The following is a 15,210-nucleotide window of genomic DNA, read 5'->3' as shown; positions in this document are numbered from 1 at the left end:
AAATCTCCCTGAAAGACAGATTGCCCAAAAGTTTGGGCAGAATCTCACATTAAAGTAGAGGACCAGGACATAGCTTCCTGGTTTATACAATTCTTCACATCCCAGCCCCATGTAGCTCTCTCTCATCAGTAACACACACACACACTGTGATGGAATGAATATTTTTACCCCTACCAAAGTCATACATTGATGCTCTAGCTCCAAATCTGATGTTTATTTGGATGTAAAACTGTTGGGAGGTAATTGAGTTTAGATGAGGTCCTGAGGGTGAGACTCTCATGATGGAATTGGTGCCGTTATACAAAGAAGAAGAGATCCAAGTGTGTGCTCTCTCTCTCTTTCTGCCATGAAGAGGCAAAGCCACTTTCAAACCAGAAAGAGGGCTCTCACTAGATGCTAAATCTGCAAATACTTTGATATTGATTACTTGGGAGAATACATTTATAAGCAAATATTCATAATAATGAGAAGATAGGAGGACAAAAAATCACTTAAGCAAGACCCTCCTGAAATAAAAAGTGGCTTTTGGACTAGTTTGCCCTTTCAGATAAGCAGATGACACCACCCTTATGACAAAAAGTGAAGAAGAAGTAAAGAGAGCCTCCTGATGAAAGTGAAAGAGGAGAGTGAAAAAGTTGGCTTAAAACTCAACATTCAGAAAACTAAGATCATGGCATTCGGTCCCATCACTTCATGGCAAGTAGTCGGGGAAATAATGGAAACAGTGAGAGACTTTATTTTGGGGGGCTCCAAAATCACTACAGACGGTGACTGCAGCTATGAAATTAAAAGATGCTTGCACCTTGGAAGAGAAGCTATGACCAACCTAGACAGCATATTCAAAAGCAGAGACAATGCTTTGCAAAAAGGTTTGTCTAGTCAAAGATATGGTTTTTCTAATAGTCATGTATGGATGTGAGAGTTGGACTATAAAGAAAGTTGAGCACCAAAGAATTGATGCTTTTGAAAAGTGGTGTTGGAGAAAACTCTTGAGAGTCCCTTGGACTGCAAGGAGATCCAACCAGTCCATCCTAAAGGAAATCAGTCCTGAATAGTCACTGGAAGGACTGATGCTAAAGCTGGAACTCCAATACTTTGGTCATCTGATGCAAAGAACTGACTCAATGGAAAAGACCCTGATGCTGGGAAAGACTGAAGGCAGGAGAAGGGGAAGACAGAGGATGAGATGGTTGGATGGCATCACCGACTCGATGGACATGAGTTTGAGTAGGTTCTGGGAGTTGGTGATGGACAGTGAAGCCTCATGTGCTGCAGTCCATGGGGTCTCAAAGAGTCAGACATGACTGAGTGACTGAACTGAACTGAACTTGGTGTTTAAAATCATTAACTGCACATAACAAAAATTCTCCTGCTCCAAATAAGGCTCCAGCTTAGAAATTTGAGTGTTCTGTTTTTGCTTTCATGATCTTTCATTAAAAGATAGCATTAGTATTTCTTAATTTTCATATATTAGTTAGATCAGTTGGAATTTTGATATTTCATAACTTCCCCTTGATACTCAGTGTGGGGTCAGTGCCATGAAATTGGAAACATGCTATTAGAACAGCAGTATGAAGAGTTGTCCTGTAACACAGAGGCTTTTTAAATTTAGCTTTTAGGAAGTTAGATGACTAGGGGAAGTTAGATGAAAGGAGCTTAAAAAGGAAAAGCAGGTCAAATCCATTTCATATTGCTGATTTTGTTTCCATGAATCTTTACCTTGTATATTTTTAACTTTTCAGAGTACATTCATATACACAACACAATCTTCAAAAGAAGCTCATAACTTCCTGAACGACATACAATATTCCATAGGATTCATTTTCCAAACATCCTTTGACTCCTTGAAGGAATTTTGCAAAAATGTCATCTGTCACCTCAACATGTATTGCTCAATCCCTAAGTGTCAGCATGAGAACAACCATTGACTTTCCAGGGTAACAGTCAGCATTTGTCTAACCCTTTGGCAACACATTATGCCTACCTTGTCCCTTCAGAAGCCCCACAGCGTCAAGCTATCAGCCATCCTTTGTTGTTGTTGTTTTAGCCGCTAAGTGGTGTCCACCTCTTTCGCAATCCCATGGACTCTAGCCTGCCAGACTCCTCGATCTGTAGGATTTCCCAGGCAAGAACACTGGAGGGGGTTGCCGTTTCCTTCTCCAGAGCATTTTCCTGACCCCGGGATTAAACCTGAGTCTCTTGCATTGGCAGGTGGGTTCTTTACTACTGAGCCACTAGGGAAGCCCTTCCTGCTTTGCAAACCTGCTATTAGAATAGGGCCTGACACTGGTCTCTTACACCTACGGTTAAATTTAAGCCAATTGTTTCCCTCTTACTGGATTATTTACATTTAAAGTTTCTCTCAAACTGAGATTTAAAGCTCTGATTTTTTTGTGTGTGGTTAACAAACATGTAAAATTTTCCATCTTAGCAATTTTTCATCTTGCAAAATTAAAACTCACTATCCATTGCACAACTTTTTCTCCCTCCTCACAACCCCTGGCAACCACTCTCCGAGTCTGTCTACTTTAGACACCTCATATAAGTGGAATCATGCGAAATTTGTCTTTTTATGACTGGCTCAACTTAGCAATAATATCCTTATAATGCAGTGGAAGCATACTGTATGATTTTTTTCAACATGAATGAGTTATAAATTGGGAAAAATGCAAAATTAGAGCCATAATTAGAAAGCAGTAAATAGAAGCACATAATAAGAGGTGTTTTATGCTCAGCTTTATCAACCGTACAATCCATATGGCTTAGATTGGGCAAATCTTTGGGATGAGAATAGTTGGAGAGTTGGTGTGCCTTAAAGCTAAAAATGGCAGCCCACTCCTGTGTTCTTGCCTGGAGAATCCCAGGGATGGGGGAGCCTCATGGACTGCCATCTATGGGGTCGCCCAGAGTCGGACAGGACTGAAGCGACTTAGCAGCAGCAGCAGCAAAGCTAAAAATGGGTGGACTACTTACTTACTTGCTCTCTCCTCAATACCATAGAAAGGATAAAAACCAAATCCTTAGAAGCACTAGTAAACCAAAAAGCTGATGTTAGCAGACCAGAATATGAGGTAATTTCTGTATGGTATAAAGCAGATGGACTAGACTTGGATGTTCGCAAAACCTAACAGAGTATGGGAATCTGCTTTTGAGGTCCCTGCCTGTAGCATTCACCCCAGGCTGAAGTCCTAAAAAGACCTCTGTAGACAATAGATTTACTTGTAGGAAGTGCCCAGCATGAGCCAAGGGGCTAGAGAGAGAAGTGGTGTAATGTCCCAGGTCATTTCTGGCTTCTCTGAGGACATGCAGCCTCACACTTAAAGATAAGCCTCTCTGGACTTCAGAAAAAGCCTACTCATCACATCAACCCACTTACTATAGAATCAGACACCATTTGAGAAAACAGAAAAAAAGGCAATAAATGGGAGAAGTAAAAAAGATCATCAAGGGAAGCAAAATTAATGCAAGAGAACACAAAGTAATTCTTGGGAGTTAAAAATCTGGTTGCTAACAACTCAACAGAAGAACTGAATACAGAAACAGAGAGGACTACAGGTACACTTAGCAACCTGGAAATTTGGGCTAAGGACTTTTTTAAGAATTCAAAAAAATAAAAATGAAAACTATGAGAAGTTAATAAACTTGGAGCTGTATCCAGATAAATATACATTCAAATATTTACCCAATAAAATGAGAGAACCAAGAGCATGGAGGGAAAAATAAAATCAAAGAAACAGTGGGAGAAATTTCCATATGCTAAAGAAAGACATACATTCAGATCAAAAGGGTTTAGCATGTTTTACACAAATATTAAGAAAACACACATTCTGATGATTTTCATGAATTCCGAGGATAAAAAGAAAATTCTACAAACTTTTAAAAAAGAGAAGGTGGAAGGAATTTTTAAAAAAGAGAAGGTAGAAGGTAAGGAGTATCACAAAGGAGTTATAATGAATCTGGCCTCAGACTTCTGATTGGCAAGTGAAGAAGTCAGAAAATCATGGAGAAATAACCAAAATATTCTGAGGGAAAAGGATTTGTAAATTTTTTCCAGCTGAATTGCCATTCTAGTATGAAAACAAAAGAAGATAATTTTGAACACGCAAGCAGTTTAGAAATTTTGCCACCCACAGACCCCTCTGAAAAATATTACCCAAAATAAAAATGTAATCCAAGAAGAATGACAGATATACAAGAAATGCAAGAATAAGAGAAATAGAAAAAGTAACCAGGAGAACATGTAATCAAGACAAATAATTTCTTATATTGCAGCTGTAATATGTTTTACAATTGTTGAACAAAGATTCCTAAAACACAAAATGCAATTTTAAAACAATCTGGAACAATAGGAGAAAAAGAAACAGGAGGAGAAAAAGAAGAAAAAAAAGGGAAACAGAGAAGGAGGAGGTGAGGGGGAGTGGAGGGGAGGTAAGAGGAGGGGGATGGGGAGGGAGAGAAGGAGAAACGAAATAGCAGCAGAAAGGGAATAAAGGACAGGAGTGAGGAAATGGAAAGAGAGAAAAATGATGCCAATGGTCTTGTCTTGTACAGTTTTAACGGAAGCCTGGAGGGAGAGTACAGGTGAGTGGGAAGCACTTTCCCCACACCTGTCACTGAAGATTCCATTAAGTTCCCGATTCAGAACTCCAGGAACCCTGTAGGACAAGAGCAGATAAGGCACACCCAGGTGTAACTTGTTCCTGACCACTTTCTTGTTTTTTAAAGAAGTTGTCCATACAGTTTATCATCCAAATCTGTACACACATGAGAGTGAATGGGGCTATTAACTGGATGAATGCAGGGACAATATGCCTAAACCAGGATTCTCCTGGAAAATGGGGCTAAATGATCATCCCTAATGATCATAAGGTAGCCATCTGTCAGTCACACTGACTATGCTCGAGAGAGCCCTGTCACTTTGGAGAAAACAGCTGGATCCTTGCTTGGCCACAAGTCACTGATGGAGTTTCATCATCATTGTTGAAGAACTTACATTCTGATGAATTTATGTAATGTCATGTAAGAGGCGATTTGCAAACATCAAGATCTGTTAGTTCTTGAATCAGGCTCTGCTAATGACTGTTCTTGTCGAGAACCTCCTCCTCTGCCATTCTTTTTATTCCCAAAGTGGTTAAATCTAACAAAGAAGGTGCCAAACATGAGGTCTATTGCAACCCTGTTTAAAATGATCATTTCCCCACCTTAAAGAAACTGAGACAGGGGTTGTAAAATGCTCGTTAGAAGTGACTTAAAAGATAAAATTGCTATCTCAGAGGCTGCAAGTTGGGCACCCAGTGTCCATCTGGGTGGGTCACAGCTGAGGAAAACATAAGGAAGGATGTGTAGATGAGAAGACCATGCAACAACTTCATTAACTTCACCTGTGCCTGAAATGCATAAAAACAAATCAGCTAATTGCTGTAAGGGCTCAAGTGAGCCAGACTCAGGGTTTCCCACTCACAATCACTCTCTCTGTCTCCCACAAATCTGCAGGACATCTTTACAGGCAAAATTTGCCCTGATATGAGCCTACCAGGATGTGGGCCCTTCAGTTTCTGCTACATCCTCTCAGGCTCAAAAGTGTTTATTCACTGTCACTGTACTTCTATTTTCTTGATGTTCTCAGAGTCCTTTAAAAAAAAGCATTAGGTTATTATTAAAATTGCCCAGTATATGAATATGTCTGTGATAAACAGGCATGTAGTTTCCTTTCAATTTATCTTGGGTTTTTCTGGAAAGTCAATATCAAATCTTGTTAAGCAGTCATGCAAGTGAGTGTGAAACAAGGTGTTAAACAAATGCAGAATTGAGCACCGAAAGCAACTGAGTTATCTTTATTCATAAAATGTGGTTTAAAATGATTAAATTAACCAAATGTTCAGCTTTTAAGTCATGAAAGAGAGAGAAAGAGGGAGGAAAAGGGCAAGAAAGAGTTGGAGGGAGAGCTGAAAACCAAGAAACAGAAAGGGGAAAACAAGGAAAGGAGAGACAGAAAGTGAAATTTTTTTTCAATAGGCAAGTTAATTTATGAAGGAAGTTCATGATGAGAGAGAAACAGTATGAAACTGTCCCCTTTCAGCATTACTATTTTGGGGATGCCTTTTATCACAGCATGACACTCATAACAAAAAGAATTCCCTGGGGTACAGTGGTTATGACTCTGCATTTTCAGTACAAAGGCTATGGGTTCAATCCCTGGTCGGGGAACTAAAATCTCACAAACCATGCAGCACAGCCAAAAAATATAGATAAAATAAATAAAAGAGTAAGAATTTAATTTAAAAATTTTAAAAAAGAGAAACAAAATAAAGGTTTGTTGCTGCTGTGTCCTGAAGAAGCTTCAGGCTTCCTTGCTCTGTAGTCTGTTTATTCCCGTGATAAGCAATGCCAGGCCAATAACAGTAACAGTTAACACGAATTGAGCATCATCCATATCCCTGGCCCTTTTGTCAGGTTCTACAATGGGCTTGCTTATCTCTGTTCCCTCACAAATGTTGCTGATGCCATAGGGCTACAGATACACTTTGTGCAGTCAGAAAATAGGGGCTGAATGTCCCTGATTCCTTGGAGTTCAACCAGTCACGGAGCTTAGGCCAACAAATCTATTTGCACGAGATTTGGAAGATCCAAATTCTAGGGTATCTAGAAAGGGAAAAGTTCTGCTCTGTTAGTTCTGGAAAACAGTGTCATGGGAGTATTTCTTTGTCAGATAGAGAAGATGCTGGTCTTTTAAGACCATCTCTGGATTTATGAGTACTGAGAGTAAGTGGATCCATTCACCTGCCCATGTCATGGAAGAGGGCAGGGGTGGGAGTTGTTCTAGAGCCAGTAGTTGTGATGGCAGCTTTCTCTTTTCTGAGCTTCCTGCTTGTAGTCAACGTAGAAGCTCACTTAGAGATCAGTTCTTCAGGATCATTTAAGGAGTCCTTCCTAGAAGCTCAGCCTAAGCCTTCAAAGTTTTAAAAAGCATCTAATTTCCTACACTGAGTGTCTTCCTGCTTAAATTGGCTTGAATGGATTCAGTTGACTCTACTGAATTTTCACTGGAGGTACCTCAATTGATAGGGACTGGTTCTCTGATTTGGTGGTTGGAAGGTAGTAAAGATCCAACTGCCATTAAGGAATGGAATACTTATCATTCACAACATGCAATGTCAAAAAGCTACTTAAACCATTGTTAAAGCTGTATGGAGTGAGCGTTAGCACTTTTGGCAGATAGGGGCTACTTCCATAGCACAGTGTGAAAGGCACAGGAAAAACAAGAGAGGTACTGAGGGTTGGATGCTTCTAATATATTTGAAGCTTAATGAAAGGAAATTCAGTGCTCAATGTTATAAGTTTTTACATCAAGGCATGATCAGAGAACCAGGAAGTTTCTCAGATTATCATAACAGAATTTCTTTGTCTCAAGAAAAATATACCAAAACTCAAATGTGGAGTGTCATTGTGTTGTTTGGAAAACTGTCTTACAACTTCATGTGAAAGCAGAGCAAGACTGAGAAAGAGTGGAACCATGGAAATTAGAATGGTGAACGAGATGATTCGGAATCCCCCCAACTCTACTGATCATTCCTTGACAATACAATCATCTTCTCATGCTCTGTCTGAAATAGCTCTTGTTCAAAGTCTCCTCATGTTCCATCTATACCACCTCTCATTGCTTTCAGATGGTTAACTACATTCCAACATGCCCCAGGAGACCAATTAGAAAGTCAAACCCAGGAAGGAAGTACTGACGTGGCCCTTACCTTACAAAACTTTGCTAATTAATTTTACCTATTGCTTCATACCCTGGAGAAGGGAAAGGTTACCCACTCCAGTATTCTGGCCTGGAGAATTCCATGGACTGTATAGTCCATGGGGTCACAAAGAGTCATGACTGAGAGACTTTCACTTTCATTGCTTCATAACATAGCAACCAAAAACTTAGTGGCTTAAAGCAACAAAATATTTACCTAGCTCATGAGTCTGCAGTTACCAATTTAGACTGAGAACAACTGGGTGGTCATTCTAGTATGGACCAGGATCATCTGTTTATGCCTGGGTTCACTTACATGTTTCAGTCCTTAGCTGGAATGACTGGGATGACAGCGAAATACTCATTCTCCAGTAGGATACTCTGAGTCTGTTCATGTGGTGGTAGAAATAAAACTTAAAATAATTCCTTTTAACCAAAGGATAAATAGATAAATCTATAAACATAACAGAAAATATTAGCTGAAATCTCTAATTGATTAAAAATCAGAAAGGACATAGAGATTTGAACAAACAGAGATTAACAAACTTTTCCTTATATATACATACATATATACATGTATATATGACTCAGGGGTTGAACCCAGGTCTCCCTCATTGCAGGTAGATTCTTTACCAACTGAGCCATCAAGGCCTCAAAAACTTTTCAAATATAAAAATTATACAAAGTATGATTCATACGTTATGTTCATAACACAGTGGAATTAAGCTCAAAATTAACCACAAAAGATAAGTTAAAAATCTCCAAATGCTTAGAAATTAAATATGGATCAAGAATGTATCACAGTAGAAACTAGAAAATATTTTGAACTAAAGGTTAGGAAAGATATTGCATATCAAGACATGTGGGCTGCTGCTACCGCTGCTCTTTAAGGAAATTTATTGTGTTAAATGCACATATTCAAATAGGCAAAAGGTTTAAATTAATAGTATCCATAAAGAGAAGTTAAAAATATAGCAAATAGAAAAAAGATATAATAAAGAGAAAAAAATTAATAAAGTGACAATGCTCTACAACTGGTATACTATAGAAATATTCAATAAATCCAAAGGAGGTTCTTTGAAGACTAATGAAAAGAATAAAGTCCTAAGAAGACTGGTCAAGAAAAAGGAGAAAAAAATACTAATTACAATATCAGGAATGGAAAAGAGACCACATTATGGATATTACTGATAATTAAAATCATAAAAAGACATTATATATAATTTATGTCAATATACAATTTCCCCCAAATGACACTGAAAGTAAAAAAATTTATATTTATTGAAGATATTAAATCTGCAATTTAAAAATATCCCACAAGAGTATTCTGGATCCAGCTGGATTCACGCATGAATTCTTCCAAACATTTTAGGGAACAAAAATAATTAATCTTAAAATTTTTTTCCAGAGAAGAGAAAAGAAGAGAATATTTACTGGCATGTTGTATGAGGACATTAATCCTGGGCAAAGATACCAAAAGAAAAGAAAATTATGGATCAGTGTTTCTCAGTAGATGCAAAACCTTTAAGCAAAATATTAGCAAATGAAATTCTGAAGTATAAAGAAAAGGACAAGTTGAGTTTGTTTCCAGAGCTTGAAATTGGTTTACCATTTCAAATGTAACAGTATATATCTCACCCACTTTAACAGAATAAAGGAGAAAAAGCCTATGTTTAACTTGAAAGATTCAAGGCACTTAATAAAATGTAATGCTCTTTTATGATAAACTTTTGGCAGATTAGGACTGAAAAAAAATTTGTTTTCTCATAGAGTATTTAAAATTAAAATATATATCACATATTTAATGGTAATTTTCAAGTGGGAGAAATATTTGAAATACGTGTATATGACAAAGGGCTCACATCCAAAATCTACAAAGAACTACATATCTATAAGAAAAAGGTAGGCAACATAATTTTGCTAAATGGTGTTTCACAAAAGGGAATCTCCAAATGTGAAACACGCTTAAGTTCAGATACCAAGAAATGCAAATTAAATCCATGATATGTTACCAGTAGACATCCACCAGACAGAAAGCGTGAAAAAGAAGGAAGAAGATGAGGAGGTGTGCTAGGATGGGTGATAGGAGAGGGAGAAGAGAAATAGAAGGAGGAAGAGAAGAGAGAGGGAAGGGAGAAAGGAAGAGAAAGAAGGAAGAGGGGATAGAAGCAGGAGAAGGAGGGGGAGAAGACAGAGAGAAGACTGTCTTCTTCTGACAGAGAAAAGGAAGAAGTAGGAGAAGAAAGGCAAATGTTAATAAGGATACACTCAGCATCTGGGGCTCTCTTGAGGCAGCCCCTGGACATAAAGGTGCCAGTGCTTTGCAAAGTGTTTGGCAGCATCTTCTACAGCTGCATATACGTATACTGTGTGTGCATGCTCAGCTGCTTCAGTCCTTTCCAACTCTGTGTGACCCGATGGACTGCAGCCTGTCAGGCTCCTCTGTCCATGGGATTCTCCAGGCAAGAGTATCGGAGTGGGTTGCCATGCCCTCCTCCAGGGGATCTTTCCAATCCAGGGGTTGAACCCACATCTCTTAGGTGTCCTCCACTGGCAGGCAGGTTCTTTATCACAGTGCCACCTGGGAAGCCGATAGTATACTACATGATCCAGTAAGTCCACTCATAGGAATAGACCCAACATAGACGTGTGCATATATTTATCAAAGACACACAAGAATATATTCATTTACAGCACTCCTCATAAAAGTCCCCCTGCTGAAAATATCACAACATCCATCAACAGTAGAGTGGATAAAAAATCATAGTATATTTATATAATAAAGGAACAAAGCAACAAGAATACACAAAATGTAACTACACACAAAATCACTGCTGAATCTCACAAATACAATATTAAGCATAAGAAGACAGACACAAAAGAATAGAACAGGCAAAACTAATCTATGGTGATAGAAGCTAGGAGAATGGGTACTCTGAGAGGGGTAGATGGGAACTTCAGGGAGGCTTCTGGGGTCCTGGGAGTGCCTGTTTTTCCAGCTGGCTGCTGGTTTCAGTTTATGCAACTCTAAATGTGACTCCACATTTACAATTTTGCTCATGTCTATATTTATGTTACTCACAAGTAAAATTTGAAATTAAATCTGTTCCTTGCAAAGACTTGTAAAAATTATTCATTTTTGATTTATTCATGAGCTTTAATTCCTTTCTTAGCATTATTTATTATCTGTGGTTATCATGCCTTGTTATCATTTGACAAATTTATCTTTTTGAATGGGGTGTTTATGAAATGTTATGCCCAAAATATTTTTCAGATTTGCATTTTGTGGTTAATAGGTTTGAAATGATTAATACTTTCAAATAATCCTGTTCTGTAAACTTTATCTACCTGAGAAAAACTCTCTGCAGGCACTAATGTATACAGGAAGCTCAGAGCAAACGCTAAATGGAAACCATTCTTAATTCAAATCTTAATTCAATAGTTTTATATTGAAGTGAGCAAAATTTAGAAGCCGAGATATTTTCTCAAATAGCATCTTTTTTTTTTTTTTTTTTTTAAGAAGAAAGATTTTATTTTGAACAGGTTCAATGGAATGTGTGCTACTGCAAAGTCTGGTTGTAGCAAGCAGTTTACTTTCAAACCTTCACTGTATAAATTGGACATTACTTAGAAATGATTAATGTCTGGTAAAATGTAGATTCAATCCAACATTATGCCAACTTTTACATTTATTGTAGACCCTGTCTCAGTACTAGAGGTGAAATTTTCATCACTCAAAAATGAGAATAACCTTACAGCTACTACTAAGGTAATGAACTGTGAAATTAATTCCCTACTATTGCTTTGAAAATATAGCCCCAGGTTGTTAAGAGAAATTCTGACTTCATCCACATCTGTTATTTAATTCTTCAGTCATCATCTATTGTTGGCTTGATTGTCACCCCTCTTATTTAACCCCAAGCAATTAAATGCCAGTGTGTCTCAACTCTTTGACTAAGGGTGATTTTTTTCTTCTTCTATTTCCATGCACACAGAATTAGTCAAAACAATTTTGCCCAAATCAGCCTTGACTGCACTAATTCTTCCTCCTGTCGACAGGGATCCTGTGTTCACCGTAAGCACTTCATTCTTTGATAGCTTTGGCACTTTTGCTGCTTTCTTGTCTCCTTCAGTGTGTTCACCTACGAGCCATCTAAATAGGAAGTAGGAAATTTCCAATTCTGTGAAGATCTCAGGTAAAGTTTCAATCACACCAAGTAACTGCCACACCATTCTGTCAGCCTGGCACAAGGTAGGGTCAATTTTTGTTCAAACTCCAATAATACCTCCTAGAGCAGGTAGCACTAGTAGTAAAGAACCTGCCTGCCAATACAGGAAATATAAGAGATACGGGTTCAGTCCCTGGGTTGAGAAAATCCCCTGGTGCAGGGCATGGCAACACACTCCAGTATTCTTTCTTGGAAAATCCCATGGAGAGAGGAGCTTGGTGGGCTACAGTCATAGGGTTGCAATGAGTCAGGCACAACTGAAGCGGCTTAGCACACACACAGAGCAGCATACTGAAGATCATTATGCTCTGTGAAAAGTGGTAAAAACATGAATTTTCCTTCAGTGTCTTTGGAAACAACACTGGGTCTGACTTCTATCTCCTGACCCACATTTAATACTCCTTTTAGAACACTACCACCAGCTACATTCTCCTTAAGGTCATCAACTTCACATCCAGATTTGTTGACATCAAAGGATCTAATAACAGTAAGTTGGGGTTCTGAAGTAAAGTCTCTTGGGGGCACTGGAAATTTCTTTACTATGTATTCACAGACAACTTCAATATTGTATTTTAGCTGAGAAGAAATTGGAATAATAGGAGCTCTTTCTATGCTATTGTAACTTGTACAAATGCAAGGATCTGTTCATACCATTCTTTAGTCTGGCTTTAAAAAAAAAAAAACTAACTAAATCAATTTTACTTTGTAGAATCAAAATATGCTTCAGTTTCATAATTTCCATAGCAGTCAAGTGTTCAGAGGTCTGAGGCTGAGAACAAGACTCATTCAGTTCAGTTCAATTCAGTCACTCAGTTGTGTCCGACTCTTTGCGACCTCGTGGACTGCAGCATGTCCTGTGCATCACCAATTCCTGGAGCCTGCTCAAACTCATGTCCATTGAGTTGGTGATGCCATCCAACCATCTCATCCTCTGTCGTCACCTTCTCCTGCCTTCAATCTTTCCCAGCATCATGGTCTCTTCCAATGAGTCAATTCTTCGCATCAGTTGGCCAAAGTGTTGGAGTAAACTGATCACGTGGACCAGAGCCTTGTCTAACTCAATGAAACTATCAGCCATGCAATGTAGGGCCACCCAAGACAGGCGAGTCATGGTGGAGAGTTCTGTCAAAATGTGGTTCACTGGAGAAGGGAATGTCAAACCACTTCAGTATTCCTGCTTTGAGACGACCATGAACAGTATGAAAAGGCAAGACTCATTACCAGCTATCAACAGAGAAGCGGCATCCATCACTGCGGCATTGTTCAGCATGGAGCCATCACAACATCGTAATATTCCAGGGCAGTCAACAAAGGCAACATGCATGTGGGCGTCCTCAGTCATGTCAGACACTTTGCGACCTCATAGACTGCAGCCCACCAGGCCCCTCTGTCCATGGGATTTCCCAGGCAAGAATACTACAGTGGGTTGCTGCCGGAGGCCCGTGAGGAATCCCACCCGTGACAAGGTCATGCGGCAAGAGCTCTGATGGCCAGGCTAATCAGACCTCAGGTTTTCCCCCTGGAATTTCCTGAGCATCCACCCCCCTCAAAATAAGAATCTGCCTGCTTTTCCACTTTTCTGATATTCTCTGGAAAAAAGTCAACTCAGGGCTTTAGTCTTCTGCATTTGAAAGGGATGTTTCAGTTAACCCCCTCTGATTGCTCTCTAGCTTGCCTAACAGGTTCCCTGGACCTCTTACAGCTTGTGAATTGCTTGCAGCCCCCAACAGCGAGAGGCACAAAGCTTAAAAGCATCTTAAAGATACAGAGCCTTTTCTAAAGAGTTAAAAATTATATTGGTCACGGGATTTCACTGTTGACTCAATGATTGCTGCCAGGCCTCCATGTTCTTTATCTTTTAGGCACCTGGGAGGATGTTAATCAATGTAAATGGGATATGGAAAAAGATATATAGTAGTTCTGATGTTAGCAACACTAGACTTTTGAGTTAATTACTTCTCTTTGCACTCCTCTTGTGTCCTTGCTATGTAAGAATGTAACTTTATTTAGTACTTTCTGAGAGTGGCACCAAACTTTGGGAAGATCAATACAAATAAGTCTTCTGGTTGACTAACCCTTATCAGAAAAAAAGGCTGTAAAATGTTAATTGGCCCCTTTTGGCCAGAAGATGATGTAAATCACCTAAGACTTGTGTATACAATTAGGTATGCAGAGAGAAAAGCCTGGTTTTGATAAGAGTCTGGGCTGCTAACACTGCATAATTTTGCATTACCCATTGATCTCTATGTACAATCCAAAAGGTATATAAGGCCTTCTAAACAATAGGAGCTGGAGCCAGTCGCTGGACTGGTTTCCCCCGTGTCTCTCTCTTTTTCCCTCCTCTTTGCCTTAATCTCAGGCTGAATTCCCATCTGGGGCGCGGAGGCTCGCCAAGTCTACTTAATTGCCCTGGCTGTTAAGACCCGCGCGAAAGGGAGCCTAAGGCGAGGCACCCTTAGATATTCAAGCGAGCGCCGGTGGCCCAACGTAGATGGTGCAAATTCCTTGTCTGGAATTTTATTGGTCTTCCGCGTAATCCAAGCTATTCAGCCCTCTTCCTCCACTTAATCTTCCTACTACACTAGTTCTTCCTAATCTAATCTTATATTAATAAGTAAATAAGTCTTTCCTCGCCGACTCTGTCCACCCTTCGAATTCCCTGGATCCACCGGGGCTGGACCCTGGCAAGTTGCCATTTCCTGCTCCAGGGAATCTTCCCGACCCAGGGGTCAAACTCTCATCTCCTGCTCTCCTGCACTGGTAGCCAGATTCTTTACCACTGTGTCACCTGGGAAGCCCTAACCAAGGAAATACGGTGGAGAACAATGTAGGTCATCAAGTGTATAAAGCTTAGCATACTCAAGTTTTATTGCAATATTTCTTTCCAGTTCTTTTTGAACTGGACAGTGTGAATTACAGAAATAGCTTTTACAACCATAGATTTCTCATGAACTACATGATGAACTGTACCTATATTAATTATCATGCACCTGCCCCAAATTCATACCAGCCTTGTCCCCCTGACCCCCTCACCCCACCATCTTGCCCAGAGAGATGGTACCTTTTTGCCTTCATTCAGGATATATTTCTTTGATAAATATTTTTATAGAAGAGAACTCATTAATTCAATTTATGGTTCAATTCTTTTGAATTTCTGCCATATTTAGAGGCTGAAAAATAAGTAAAAATATGATCAGTCTGTTCTAGATACATGTAGTCATCCCAGTGTCAGTCACTGGGGAT

At 39.2% G+C, this 15,210-nt stretch overlaps 1 pseudogene; it reads right to left on the bottom strand.

Annotated features, from left to right (window-relative positions):
• Nucleotides 1-11,607: 11,607 nt before the first annotated feature.
• LOC120858077 lies at nt 11,608-14,953 on the bottom strand (annotated as a pseudogene).
• Nucleotides 14,954-15,210: the final 257 nt, after the last annotated feature.

The sequence above is a fragment of the Oryx dammah genome, unplaced genomic scaffold (assembly GCF_014754425.2).
Source record: "Oryx dammah isolate SB20612 unplaced genomic scaffold, SCBI_Odam_1.1 HiC_scaffold_29, whole genome shotgun sequence".
Classification (NCBI taxonomy): Eukaryota; Metazoa; Chordata; class Mammalia; order Artiodactyla; family Bovidae; genus Oryx; species Oryx dammah.
Note: the sequence above shows the minus strand (reverse complement) of the source record. Positions and strands in the feature narration are given on the sequence as shown.